The following is a 14,721-nucleotide window of genomic DNA, read 5'->3' as shown; positions in this document are numbered from 1 at the left end:
CGAAATTATAATGTACATACAAAATTACTTTAAATGAATGGGCGTTTCTCATATAGTCTAAGGATTTTAATGTATAAAATAGCGTAAGAGGAAACTAATAAGAAACCTCTTGTCTTCCTATAAACCTCCAGTATAACCAGTGATGTTTACATGATGTGCATATCATAACGTGCTCCTGGACGATAAACTTCAAATATGAAGTTTGGTCGATATATAATCAATAGTGGAAAAAATGAAAAAAATATATTTTATTCCTACAAACCCCCAGTTTATTTTGTGATTTAAAATGATCTGCGCATCAAAACCTGTTCCTGGATGTGCATATTAGAACCTGCTCCTGGATGAGTAGACACAAAACATGAAGTTTGGTCGAGATATAATCGATAGTGGTAGAGAAAATCGGAAAAACTTCTTCTGGTCTTCCTGATAGCCCCCAGTCTGTTCGGTGATTTTTAAATGGTATGCTTAACAAATCCTGGTCCTGAATGAGTAGACTCTAAAAATGTGGTTTGGTCGAGATATAATCTATAGTATAAAATAAAATTGAAAACTTCTCTTCTGGTCTTCCTATAAACACCCAGTCTGTTCAGTGATTTTTAAAAGATTTGCATATCGGAATATGCTCCTGAATGAGTAGACTCCAAATATGAAGTTTAGTTGAGATCTATTCATCCGACATACACGAAAGCTAAAAGCTACTTATGTGACCTCGGGTTGAACTAAAACGGGTAAATATATCAAAATTTAGCGAAATAACATTACAGAGAGATTAACCCCTGGAATATTGTTTAGAAGATTTTAAGCTATAGATGAATAGGTGTAACATACATGTTGTCTTAGACTAAATAACAATGTTAGCGTCTAGGACAAAATAAACAATAAAAATCTTTTTTTTTTTTTTTGCTAGGGGCTTTACGTCGCACCGACACAGATAGGTCTTATGGCGACGATGGGATAGGAAAGGCTTGGGAGTTGGAAGGAAGCGGCCGTGGCATTAATTAAGGTACAGCCCCAGCATTTGCCTGGTGTGAAAATGGGAAACCACGGAAAACCATTTTCAGGGCTGCCGATAGTGGGATTCGAACCTACTATCTCCCGGATGCAAGCTCACAGCCGCGCGCCTCTACGCGCACGGCCAACTCGCCCGGTAATAAAAATCTAAGAAACTACAATTTAGAGTTCGGGTGTAATTAGTGGGTAGGCGTATTTTTAATATTTAAGTTAAAAATAGATAAATTAATTGTAACAAAATCATGCATATCGATGGCTTTCTTTAAAAACCTCGTAAGTCTGAATACTCTTCCTATCCATTATATTCCTTATGACTGGTCACGCCTCCCGGTCTCATATTTATATGCAGTTCAAAATAATAATTTTCGTTATGGTCATTTTCCTCTGCCAATTTGTAAAGGAAAACGAACCTTAAATACATTGTACTGTAGGAGTGTGTAAATTTGCCATGCAATCAACATCCCTACAATACGGTGCGGTAAGGTCCATTTTCCTTTAGACACTAGCAAAGGAAAATCAACACAGCGAAAATTATTCTGATGGACTGCATACAAATATATGACCGGGAGGCGTGACCAGTCTTAAGGAATATAATGGGTAGGAAGAACATTTGGACATACGAGGTTTTAAAAGAAAGCCATTGATATATCAAATAACTTGGATTGCAATAAATGATAACTCTCTCCCCAGTTCATGGCGATTCGGAACTACGTGATGTAAGTATTTTATTCTGTTCTAATAATAATAATAATAATAATAATAATAATAATAATAATAATAATAATAATAATAATAATAATAATAATAATATTAATATTAATAATATTAATAATAATAATAATCATAATATCCGCTTCTGTGGTGCAGTGGTTAGCGTGTTTAGCTGCCACCCCTGCAGGCCCGAGTTCGATTCCCGGCTCGGCCACAAAATTTGAAACATGGTACGAGAGCTGAAATGGGTCCACTCAGCCTCAGGAGGTCAAATTAGTAGAGGTGGGTTCTCCCACCTCAGCCATCTTGGAAGTGGTTTTCTGTGGTTTCTCAATACTACTCCAGGCAAATGCCGGGATGGTACCTAACTTAAGGCCACGGCCACTTCCTTATCTCTTCCTTGTCTATACCTTCCTATCTTCCCATCCCCCTACAAGGCCCCTGTTCAGCATAGCAGGTGAATCCACCTGGGCGGGGTACTGGTCCTCCTCTAAGGGTGTATACCCGACCCAATGTCTCAAGCTCAAGGACACTGCCGTTGAGGCGGTAGAGGTGGGATCCCTCACTAAGTCCGAGGGAAAAACCAACCCTGGAGGGTAAACGGACTAGGTAATAATAATAATAATAATAATAATAATAATAATAATAATAATAATAATAATAATCGAAGTGCATAGCGTCCGGAGTGGCCTGATGCATGTATTTCAATTTAGCGCCCATGAGTGACATTCACATCTGTGGGAATGTGTCCCTATGTATAATGAAATGAGTTGAATACGTCACACATACACCCAGTCACAGATCAAGACGATTACAATGAAGGAATGAAGGCTAAAATCTTCTTGCCGGCAAGGAATCGAACCAATGACTCCTTATACCGTAGGCCAGAGCCAGTAGCTATTAACAGGCACACCTCCAATGGAGGTAAGCCGCATGTATATTCTTAACCACATGCCAGCCCTCCTGCCAATCTTAAATATCTGAATGTACCGGTAATCGAAGCTGGGCTCCCGAGGATAGCACTAACCGTTACACTACGGATGTGGGTATTCCGCCTACCATCAGGTACCACATAGAATACAAACTTTCTACTCATGGCCATATCGCATGCTAACTAAGGCCTCAAGGGCACACACCTTTATGGTTAGGAGACCAGGTCCTGCTGAGGTTGGTTCAAGTCCCAGGCAGTATATTTGTTACGTAGAATATATATCTATTGTTTCGTTGATTACAGTATTAGCTGTCTCTGCGTGTACCAAATAAGAATTTACCAGACTATTTTATGTAAATGGCAGCAAATAAATAGCGTGATTCAGAAGCCCCTTCCAATATCGTTTGCAGGAGCCCAACGATGTTGCGCAGGGTTGTAGGGGTGCTACTCCCCCGCAGGCGTACTGTTTGGTACTAATGTTCACTGAGCACATTTTGCACACGATTCTGAACCCTAGCGGAAAGTTATATCGTCCGTTCGTAAAACATGACGCCTTGAAATTATGTAGCAACGCCCTTCGTGCCTCTTGACCGGGTGTAACGTAGAGGGGAATCAATGCATAAAACTAGGTAACAGTGAAGTAATTAATGTCTTCAACACCGAATCGGATGGCGTATGTACTCTGCTCTCATCCTATTACCGTACAACTCGTTGGCTGAATGGTCAGCGTACTGGCCTTCGGTTCAGAGGTTCCTGGGTTCGATTCCCGGCCGGGTCGGTGATTTTAACCTTAATTAGTTAATTCCAATGGCCCGGGGGCTGGGTGTTTGTGCTGTCCCCAACATCCCTGAAACTCACACACCACACATAACACTATCCTCCACCACAATAACACGCAGTTACCTACAAATGACATATGCCGCCCACCCTCATCGGAGGGTCTGCCGTTCAAGGGCTGCACTCGGCTAGAAATAGCCACACGAAATTATTACTATCGTATTAGCAGCATGTTTCCAGCAGTATAGCGTAGCGATCGACGGAATGTGTCAGTGGCGGTTCGAATCCAACTTCGTTCAAATATTTTTGCATTGGTATGATGTTTGAATACGTAAACACCGGTCCACGTTTGCCACATTCAAACAGTAGAATGACGCTGTTATTCATCTTGTGCCCCGCGCATACTCCGCTGGTTAGGGCCTGAATGTACTGTTATTTCCTCTGTCATTCGGCATGTTTCACACAAAGGAATACGTTGGCATGCTCCTCATTAATGAGGAAGCAAGACAAAACGCGCGCGAGGCACTACGTCTGTACCAGGAACGGTATCCCGACAGGCGACACCCAGCTGCTACGGCATTTCGCTGCGTTGAAGGACGCCTGAGGACAACAGGCGTGATATCCAACCAGCCACCAGTCCGCGATACGCGCGTTACATCGGGTGAAACAGAAGAGGCCGTTCTTGACGCAGCTCGTAATAATCCACACATCAGTACAAGGGTGATTGAACGACAGGTGGTCAACACCAGCCGGCCGTCCGTCTAGCAAATACTGCATGAACATAAATTTCACACATATCACCTTGAGATACAGCTGCCTCTGTGGATCAGCGGTAGAGTGTCGGCCTCCGGATCCCAAGATAGCGGGTTCAAACCCGGCAGAGGTAGTCGGATTTTTGAAGGGCGGAAAAAAGTCCATTCGACACTCCATGTCGTACGATGTCGGCATGTAAAAGATCTCTGGTGACACATTTGGTGTTTACCCGACAAAATTCATTAAATCTCAGCCATAGACGCCCAAGAGAGTTTCGGTTTACTCGGTCTGCCATCTAGTGGGGGCCTAGAGTAAAACGGAACGTCGAAATTGACGAGCAGACAGCCAGATGGCGTCAAATTGAAATGTCTGCACACGGTAGCTGAGGCCATACGATTATTATTTTTTTCCTTGAGCTACACGAAGAGCTCCATGGACGGGATTTCGAAGCTCGAATGGAATTATGTCGGTGGCTATTAGGCAGGCTGGACAATTATGCAGCATTCGTAACGCACATCTTGTTCTCGGACGAATCGCGCTTCCATAATAATGGGAACGTCAATCGCCACAACATGCACTATAGGGGTCCGGACAGTCCCCACTGGGTGCGAAAGACGGCCCATCAAGTACGATGGGGGGTGAATGTTTGGTGTGGAATCTTGGGGGTTCGCCTGATTGGACCTTATTTCTTTGAGGGCCATTGGACGGGCCCACCCTACCTGCACTTTCTGCGTCAGGAATTCCGACTGCTGCTGGAGGATGTGCCCTTGCACGATCGTTTGACGATGTGGTTGCAACAGGATGGAGCCCAACCACATTCGATTTTCCCGTTCGTCACCATCTGAACTGCCTGGGAAGCAGATAGCACAAGGAGGCCCTGTTCCTTGGCCCGCCAGATCACCGAATTTAACGTCGTTAGACTTCTTATTGTGGGAACATTTGAATAACGTCGTTTACACTCAAGCGCCTGAAAACCTCGACCAGCTCCGGCAACTCATCACGGACGCCTGCCGAGAAATTACACCTGGAATGCTTCTGCGTTCACGACGATCTATTGGACATCGGGCCCGAAAGTGCATCAAACAAAACGGCCATCACATCGAGCATTTGCTGCGATAAAACATTGTCAGGGCAGTCGTGTTCCTATTATTTCCGGTCTGTATGTGTCCGGACTGCTAAATAATCGGCCCTTCTTACGGCCACAGACACATTCATTCTCGCACAATTTGCATTAAGGCGGGTATTGAACTTACATTGCGTGCGGTACGGATTAACAAATATTTCAGAAGTTTGCATTCTTCACCCCGGACTCGTATTTTCCACTTGACATTGAAGATCGCTCCACCACGCCTTTACCAACTACACTACGTTTCCGCATGGCACACTGCCCAGCATACAGCAAGTATTAGATTTACTATGGTCACAATATCAATTTAGTTTTTCGCCGGCATGTCAGGTTCATAAGATCTAGAAGGCACACGAGTAGTATAATAGGCGGGTTCGGCGGCCACCTCCACCTCAGGCTCCCAGAGGCCACCTCCACCTCCACCTCAGCCAGAGGCCTCCCAGATGCCACCTCCACCTCCACCTCAGCCAGAGGCCTCCCAGATGCCTCCTCCACCTCCCGCGGGAAATTTGAATTTGTAAACAAAGCCACGTGCTTTTTGACAGCTGTCATCGACAACAACGAATCGCTAACCTCAGTACTGCCATCTTGACGGGCCTAAACCTCAGTAGTGCCAACTTAACCTAACTAGCTCGAGATAAACAAAGCCACGTGTTTTTTGACAGCCACGTGCTTTTTGACAGATTTGTAAACAAAGCCACGTGCTTTTTGACAGCTGTCATCGACAACAACGAATCGCTAACCTCAGTACTGCCATCTTGACGGGCCTAAACCTCAGTAGTGCCAACTTAACCTAACTAGCATGAGGTAAACAAAGCCACGTGTTTTTTGACAGCCACGTGCTTTTTGACAGATTTGTAAACAAAGCCACGTGCTTTTTGACAGACAACAACGCATCGCTAACCTCAGTACTGCCATCTTGACGGACCTAAACCTTAGTGGTACCAACTTAACCTCACTAGCGCGAGGTAAACAAAGTCACGTGCTTTTTGACAGCCACGTGCTTTTTTGACAGCTGTCATCCGCCATCTTTAAACCACAAAGCACTGTGCTGCCCTCTATATCGCAGTAGCTGCAAAATTCGTCACCTGTCATCGGCAGTGCTACCATCTTGACGGGTCTAAACCTTAGTGCTACCAACTTAACCTCACTAGCGCGAGATAAACAAAGCCACGTGTTTTTTGACAGCTGTCATCCGCCATCTTTAATCCAGAGAGCACAGTGCTGCCCTCTTTAGCTACTTACCTTTGAAATGTGGTGGCGGATAATTTGAAAAATGCTTTTTTGACAGCAGCCATCTTTGTGCACCGTGCTGCCCTCTTTAGCTAGATACCTGTGGTGGCAGGCAATTCCACGTGACAGCAGCCATCTTTAATCAAGAGAGCGCCGTGCTGCCCTCTATGTGGTGGCGGCAAATTGAAAAATTCCACGTGCTCTTGTTTGGAAACAAACTCATGTGCTTTTTTTTGACAGCTGTCATCTGCCATCTTTAATCAACAGAGTACAGTGCTGCACTCTTTAGCTAGATACCTTTGAAATGTGGTGGCGGCAATTTGAAAAATTCTATGTGCTCTTGTTGGGAAACAAAGCCACGTGCTTTTTTGACAGCTGTCATCGGCCATCTTTAATCAATAGAGCACCGTGCTGCCCTCATGCGGGGCAATTTCGTCAGCTGTCATCCGCCATCTTTAATCCAGAGAGAACAGTGCTGCACTCTATGTGGTGGCGGCAAATTCCACGTGCTTTACAAACCCATGTGCTTTTCTGACAGCTGTCATCCGCCATCTTTAATCCAGAGAGAACAGTGCTGCACTCTGTGTGGTGGCGGCAAATTCTACGTGCTTTACAAACCTATGCGCTTTTCTGTCATCCACCATCTTTAATCTAGAGAGAACAGTGCTGCACTCTATGTGGTGGTGGTAAATTCCACGTGCTCTTGTTTGGAAACAAATTCTACTCGCTCTTCAGCTGTCATCCACCATCTTTAATCAAGAGAGCACCGTGCTGCCCTCTTTGTGGTGGCGGATAATTTGAAAAAATTCTTTTCGACAAGCAGCCATCTTTAATCCAGAGGGAACAGTGCTGCCCTCTTTAGCTACTTACCTTTGAGGCGGTTAATTTGAAAAATTCTTTTCGACAAGCAGCCATCTTTAATCCAGAGAGAACAGTGCTGCCCTCTTTAGCTACTTACCTTTGAGGCGGTTAATTTGAAAAATTCTATTTAACAAGCTGCCATCTTTAATGAAAAGAGCATCGTGGTGCTATCTTGCGAGTAATATTTTACGTCACAGCTGTCATCCACCATCTTGCATTGCTAACCTTAGTGCTGCCCTCTTTAGCTACTTACCTTTGACGAGCTGTCACCTGCCATCTTGCATCGCAAACCTCAGTGCTGCACTCTATGTGGTGGCGGATAATTTGAAAAAATCTTTTTGACAAGCAGCCATCTTTAATCAACAGAGCACCGTGCTGCCATCTTTAGCTACCGCCATCTTACATCGCTTACCTCGCTGCTGCACTCTATGTGATGGCGGTTAATTCGAACAAGTTTAATCACGCATCGGGCAAGCTAGAGTAAGCACGTGCTGTTGTGATGACGTCATTGTGCATGTTTAAACCCGTTCGTTGACTAAAAGGTTTAGTCTTCGAGAAACAGTGATAGAGTGTAGAGTGCAAACTGACGAAAACATTAATAGTTGATGTGCAAGGCTTTAAAGTAAATGGAAACAAATTTGTGTTTAAAGAGGTGGCTGTGTTAGATTGCAGTGTGTTGTGGGCTCCAAAACTTGTTAGTTTAGTATTTCGTCCACCGTTCCCTTACTGTTTGCAAACAGATGAAGATAAAAAGCAGACTCAGTGGATTGAAAACAATTTAGGTTTGAAGTGGGAAGAAAAAGGAATACCTTATCGTTTTCTACCTTTAATGATGAATGCACATTTGTCAAGAGCAGATCTTGTTCTTTTAAAGGGTTGTGAAAAGAAAGAATGGTTGCGTGATTTTCTACCATCATCGTGTGAAGTTATCGACATGCATGAATTGGGGTGCCCATCATTTAAAACTCTTCCGAAAGAGCATAGCAGAGAAACAAGTAAACAGTCTTTACAACATGTAGGTATGCTCTTTGATTGGTTGTGTCGCAGTGCATGCCGGGAAGTGAACAACATATGTAAAGTGCAGTGTCGAAATAACCTTAGTGTAAAAGAAACATTTGTAGAGTAAAGACATCATGTCATTTCTAACAGATACTAAGTGTAACGCAGTTGAAAAGGCGATCGTAAAGTTTTATGCATGCAAAAAGAAACTAAACACTTTTACTGAAGAAGAGTTAAATGCATTACCAAAGGCATTTTTGGTTAATGTAGCTGCGAATGCTGTAAAGAAGATTTGGGAAAAGGTGCCTCGTGAGTGGACTCAAGATCCTGTTTTGTCAGAGCTTCAAACGTGTAGTTTACATCATGAACACGTGAGTTTAGCTAGAAGACCTTCTGTGAGACAGTGCCGTACATGTCAACTAATTAAACTGTATCACGGACCTAAAACTAACGAGTTGTCTTCGCTTATAAACACTTATCATGGCTGTGGAGAGAGTAAACAAGGAAAAGGTGAAGAAACGTGCTGGGAGAAAGATGAGGAAGCATGTTGGGCGTGGACTCATCAATAGAGTGATTGATCTTCTTTTCTTCGTGCTTCATCTCCCCTGCAGCCCTAGAACACATTCGCCTGATACGTAGTTACATGCTGCCTGCATAGAGTGTAGCTGTTAAAATCTGCTTCGTAAAGTTATGCTGTGTGTGTATGTGTTATTACCTAGTGCTTTAGCTGCTCAGAAGAATATAGCAGCACTTGTCGTTGTTGGTGCAATAAAACGAAAACTGAGTGTCAAAGACCGTAACATAAACAAAGGATAAAAATGTATGTATATAGTCTAAAATAAATATGAATTGTCAAAACATATTACAGGTGTTGTTTAATCCTATAGCATGTCCCAGTGACTTAGAAGAAAGGAAACGTAGAGGATTAAAAGAAAACACACACATAAGATTTAAAGTACATCCTCTTTATTAATCCATGAATTAAAGCTGTTATTAAAACCAAGCCATTTAACATACAGTTTATTACCACGACGTCGAATAACACGTTCAACTAAATAGTGATCAGGATATTTTGTTTTCTGCAGTTCTTCGATGTAGAATCCTCCTTCAATAGGCTGTCCTCTGAGATCGCGGAGTAAATACGTAACTAGATTAGTAAGCTTAACACTTCTGATTTGAAAAATTTCAGTGCTCCAGTTAGGTGTGTATCCTTTCGCAAAGATAGACTTGTGTTTTCTGATGCGAACGAAATCACCTTCTTTAAAGCGATAGCGACGTGGATCAGCTGTTTTGAGTACAAGATGAATAGCATCTAGACGAGGTGTATTCTTTGTAACAAGACGTGGCTTTGTTCCGATAGTGCGATGAGGTGTATCGTTGTAGGTAGATAAAAATCTAGGTAGCAGATCAATCCAACGATATGAACCTTGCGCTGTAAATTCTCGCCACATCATTGTTTTGAGTGTACGATTAAAGCGTTCTACAACACTCGCCTTGAGATTGCTGAACGTAGAGTAGTGTTGAATGCCAAGTAACTTGAGGTAAGAAGAAAAATCCTTGTTGTAAAACTCTTTACCTTGATCAGTTTGAAGAAGCCTTGGGCAGCGTTTCGATTCTTCAACAATATGTTTAAATGCTTCTTTAACTTGAGCTGCTGTTTTAGAACGCACGGGTTGTGCAAAAGCAAACTTTGAGTACACATCGATAACAGTAAGTAGATACTTATAGCCCTTATTACTAGAAGCATATGGAATCATTTCTACTAAGTCTGCTTGCCAGAGATCATCTTTTCCTCGTGTAATAACGCGTCTGCGACAGTAGGTGCGACGTGCTGGTTTATGTAACTCATGCGCGATGTTTACCTTTACAGGTGAGATTTTCTCTTGACGAGCCATTACAAAATAATACCGGCATAACGTAGTTCTCTTTCTATTTCTAGAATTTCTGATCCGTGACCAGTGTGACCAGCCTCTTGCGATGCTCTTAAAAGTTGTAATCGTTCAACGAGTAAGTTTGGGTCATTCCAGTATCTTACATCCACATACGGCAACAAAGGCTTGTAGATAACGTCTAGACTACGTGCAGTCGGAAACAGCTTAGAAATAAACTCACGATACTTGTAACTCTTATTCGCATTTACAGCTTCTGTTCTCTTGTAATTACGTCGTGTTGCATCAGTAGCAAAAAGTATTGCTTTATACTTTTTAAGATCATCTTGTAAAATTATATCCTTGTCAGGTATTCGTGAGAAAAGAAGTTCTAAGAGTCCTTTCGTAGGTTTATAGGTAACACCTTTTACAATGAGTTTGTTGCTATTAATCTTAACATTTGAATTTCCTATCCGGAAACAGTCATCTTCGTAGCGAATACCATAGGTAGTGTCAGTTTGTCCTGTAAAAAGTTTTTCTATATAAGGTGCAAAGAGAGATCCGTAGGTATCTTGAATAAAAGTTCTAAACTGATTGCGATACTCTGGTGTAATCATAACCTCAGACAAAGATGGTAGATTTTGCGTCGATGTAGTAGGTGTTTCTGCAATAACATCTGTAGTTAAAAACTCAACACGCTTAGATGGTGATGTATCATTAAGTTCTTCTTTTTCTTCTTCCTTATCTTCCTCTTCTTGATCTACATCCTGCTTCTTCTCTTCCGTATCTTCTTCATGCTTTTCTTCTTCATGCTTCTCTTTATGATATGATGTTTGCATAGAAGCAAAATTTGAAGTAGACTGCGGTAATGAAGTAGAATTAAAAATTTCTTTGAGTGGTGTACTTAGTTGTGTTTTTAAAAATAAATCCGTGTCTGCTTGAATACGTTTAAGCTCTTTAAATTTCCGTCGAATATTGTTTCGAGCTTGGATGATATGTTTTGTGATCTCCTTGCTAGATGTTAACATGATGGTGGTTTTTAATCAAGTAGTTACTGTAATTCTGTGTTAATGCATATAAAATGATCGAAACCCATGCGATATCGTCCATGCTGTACATCACTTTCTTTATCAATAACTAAAAAGCTGTAACGGTGTAATGACCAACATTTAGCACACATACGTTTAAAGTCATCGAATGTCATATCAGTGTTAACATGATCGTTATACACATGTCGCATGTTGCGCTCATCTTGCCGAAAAAGCACAATAACATTTGCGTTGTCGCGTATCAACTGCTTGGGCACACGAGAATAGGTTTGGCACAAATAGATGCAATCAACATATTTATGTCGACCCATACTAAAGAATGCACGAATAACGTTTTGCTGTTCTGTTGCGACATCATCAAAGATCATTAGAGAATTAGGAAGCACATCGTCTGGTGATGGTAATTGCTCATGTGAATTAAATTTAAAATATCTTATTCCATCTTTAACTAGATCGTGCATTACAGTTTGTAGAATAGTATATAGCGGCTGATAGAGTGACTTTGCGAAAACGTAAATATTCTCGAAGCGTACACCATTTACAGAAGTAATAATTGTGAGTAAAAGATTTGTTTTACCGCATCCCGACGGACCTGATATAATACATCGGACAGTAAAAGGAAACAACGTTCCATGACGTTTTCTTGTAGTTGTACTAGAACTAGGTAAGAGATGTGGTACAATGTCGGTAACAGGTAGCGTGTCTTGCTGCTTTATAATCTTCATGATAACTGAATCATAAAGTACGTAATAGTAATATATATATATTAAACGAAACAAGAGGCAACGGTTAGTTTATGATTTGCTCTTGACTAGAAAAGTCGTGTCCAGCATGGTGAAACAACGATATCCAAACGACATGAAGAAGAAGAAGAAGAAAGTAAAAACTGTTGGATGGAAAGATGTTATACAGGCTGCGCAAAAAGCTATTCGAGGGGAATACAATCCTCGTGTAGCTATTACTAAGGCGTTACGCGCAGCAAGAGCGAGAATTTCTCCAAAGTGCAGAGCAATATTTAGTAAACGTGCGCGAATTATTCCTGTACCAAAACGAGGAGGATTTCTTCCTGCGCTGTTTGCTAGCTTAGCAGCTTTAGGGTCATTGCTAGGTGGTGCTAGTGCTGTAGCGAGAACTGTCAAAGCTGTAGAAGAAGCGAAACAACAGTTGAAAGAGAGTGAACGTCATAACAAGACGATGGAGGCAATTGCGTTACGAGGCAAAGGTGTGAACATGAAGCTAGCGCCATACAAGAAAGGGCTTGGTATCTACATTTCCCCAAAAAACGTCTACTGAATGCACTGCCATATCGAGCTCTAACGCATGATGAAGTTTTTACGTTTGCTAAACAACTAGGAATTCATTATTTTCGAGGAGTGTATATGCGCGATCAACTACCAGCACGTCCACGTGAACGTGAAAGTGCCGTAATTAACTTGGACGACAGTCGTGGACCTGGAACTCATTACGTTGCTTATGTAAAACGTAAATCTAAAGTATGGTATTTTGATAGCTATGGAGATTTACCTCCTCCTTTTGAGCTCATACGTTATTTCGTAAGCAGTGCAGACATTGTTTACAATAAAAACCGTGTGCAAAACTTTAATACACGCATGTGCGGACGATTATGTCTTATGTTCTTATATCAAACCCAGACAGTAGAGAAAGTGTATTAGTATCTACGTGATGACGAACAGTGAAAGAACGTTTGCTGTACGTGGAGAAGGACCTGAAACAACCATCTATTTTAATCCACCAATCGAACTTGGTTATCAGCCGCATAGTCTTGGACTAGTATCGTTTGAAAGCTACAATAAAATCTATAATGTGCGTGATGGTTTAAACAAGTTCTATTACGATGAGTATGTGCTAACACTACCCTCAGGTAGTTATACAGTAGATGATATTCACGACTATATTGAAAGTACGTTAATTGATCAGTTTGGGGAAGATAGTTTTAGTAATCATAATTACAAGTTCTCAATCACTATAAGCAACATTACGCATAAATGTGTTATTGAATCATCATTTAAGATTGACTTCAAATCACAACCTGATTCGATTGGATCACTGCTTGGATTTTCATCGAGGGAGCTCCTACCGAACGTACGTTACGAGTCTGATCAACCTATAAAACTCTTCGATGATTATAATGTGAACATTACTTGTAATATTATTACAGACTTGAATAGTAATCTACAACCTTCGCACGTCCTGCACGACTTTATTGTTACAGAGGAACGTGGATATACTATTTGTGAGAAACCAGCAGTAGTTCTTTATCATCCTGTGTCTGTAAAACACATTAGCAACATTACTATTAGACTTGTAAATAAACATAATCAGCTTATTCATTTAGATCAGCACGCGTACGTAGCTTACAAACTACATCTTAAACCAGTATGAAAACCATCTATAAAACACGGTGTACATTCCGAAGACATACTACATGTGTGCAGAGACTCATCGAGTTAACAGATACCCATAAGCAGATACTCCAAGATTTAGGATATACACTACTACAACAGAATGGAAGAAATGCTAGACATTACGAATACAGTAGAAAGTCGTGAAGGTGTAGTACGTAGTGAGCTTCATTCCTATCAACCTTTTACGTTTGGATTAAATAACAATGATGAAATTCATTTTATTATTAATCAACAAGATGTTTACACCTTACCGCACGAAAGCTACCTCTATATTGAAGGGCGATTAGAAAAGTCTGATGGAAGTGGACCAAGCACTTCACAACTAAACAACCATGCTCTAGCTTTTCTCTTTTCTGAAGCGCGATATGAAGTAAATAATGTTGAAATAGATCGAACGAAGAATGTTGGTATTACAAGCGCAATGAAACTCTACCCTTCTTTCTGTGATGAAGAAAGTAATCTTTTGCGGATGGCTGGATGGTGTCCAAAAGCTACTAACAACTGGATGATTAATGAGGATGGAACTTTTACGGGTATGTTATCACTGAAACATATTTTTGGATTCGCAGAAGACTTTACACGTATTATAATCAACGTAAAACAAGAGCTTATTCTAATCCGTGATCGAAGTGATTACAATTCTCTTAAAGCAGTAGAAACACCTGTAGAATCGAAAATAACACTGCATCGTATACTGTGGCGGATCCCACATGTAACCTTATCTGATCGTGAAAAACTTCGATTGCTCAAGATTGTAGAAAATGATACACCATTACCTATACGTTTTAGAAGTTGGGAGCTGCATGAATATCCTGTGTTACCACCTACAAAAAAGCATAGCTGGGCTGTTAAAACATCACGTTTTACTGAGAAGCCCTTGTACATTATTTTTGGATTTCAAACTAATCGTAAATTCAATCACGAAAAAGATAGCTCACTGTTTGATCACTGCAAATTAAGACACGTTAGACTATAT

This window comes from Anabrus simplex, chromosome 1 (genome assembly GCF_040414725.1).
Source record: "Anabrus simplex isolate iqAnaSimp1 chromosome 1, ASM4041472v1, whole genome shotgun sequence".
NCBI classification, from domain to species: Eukaryota; Metazoa; Arthropoda; class Insecta; order Orthoptera; family Tettigoniidae; genus Anabrus; species Anabrus simplex.
This window is presented reverse-complemented; position numbering follows the sequence as displayed.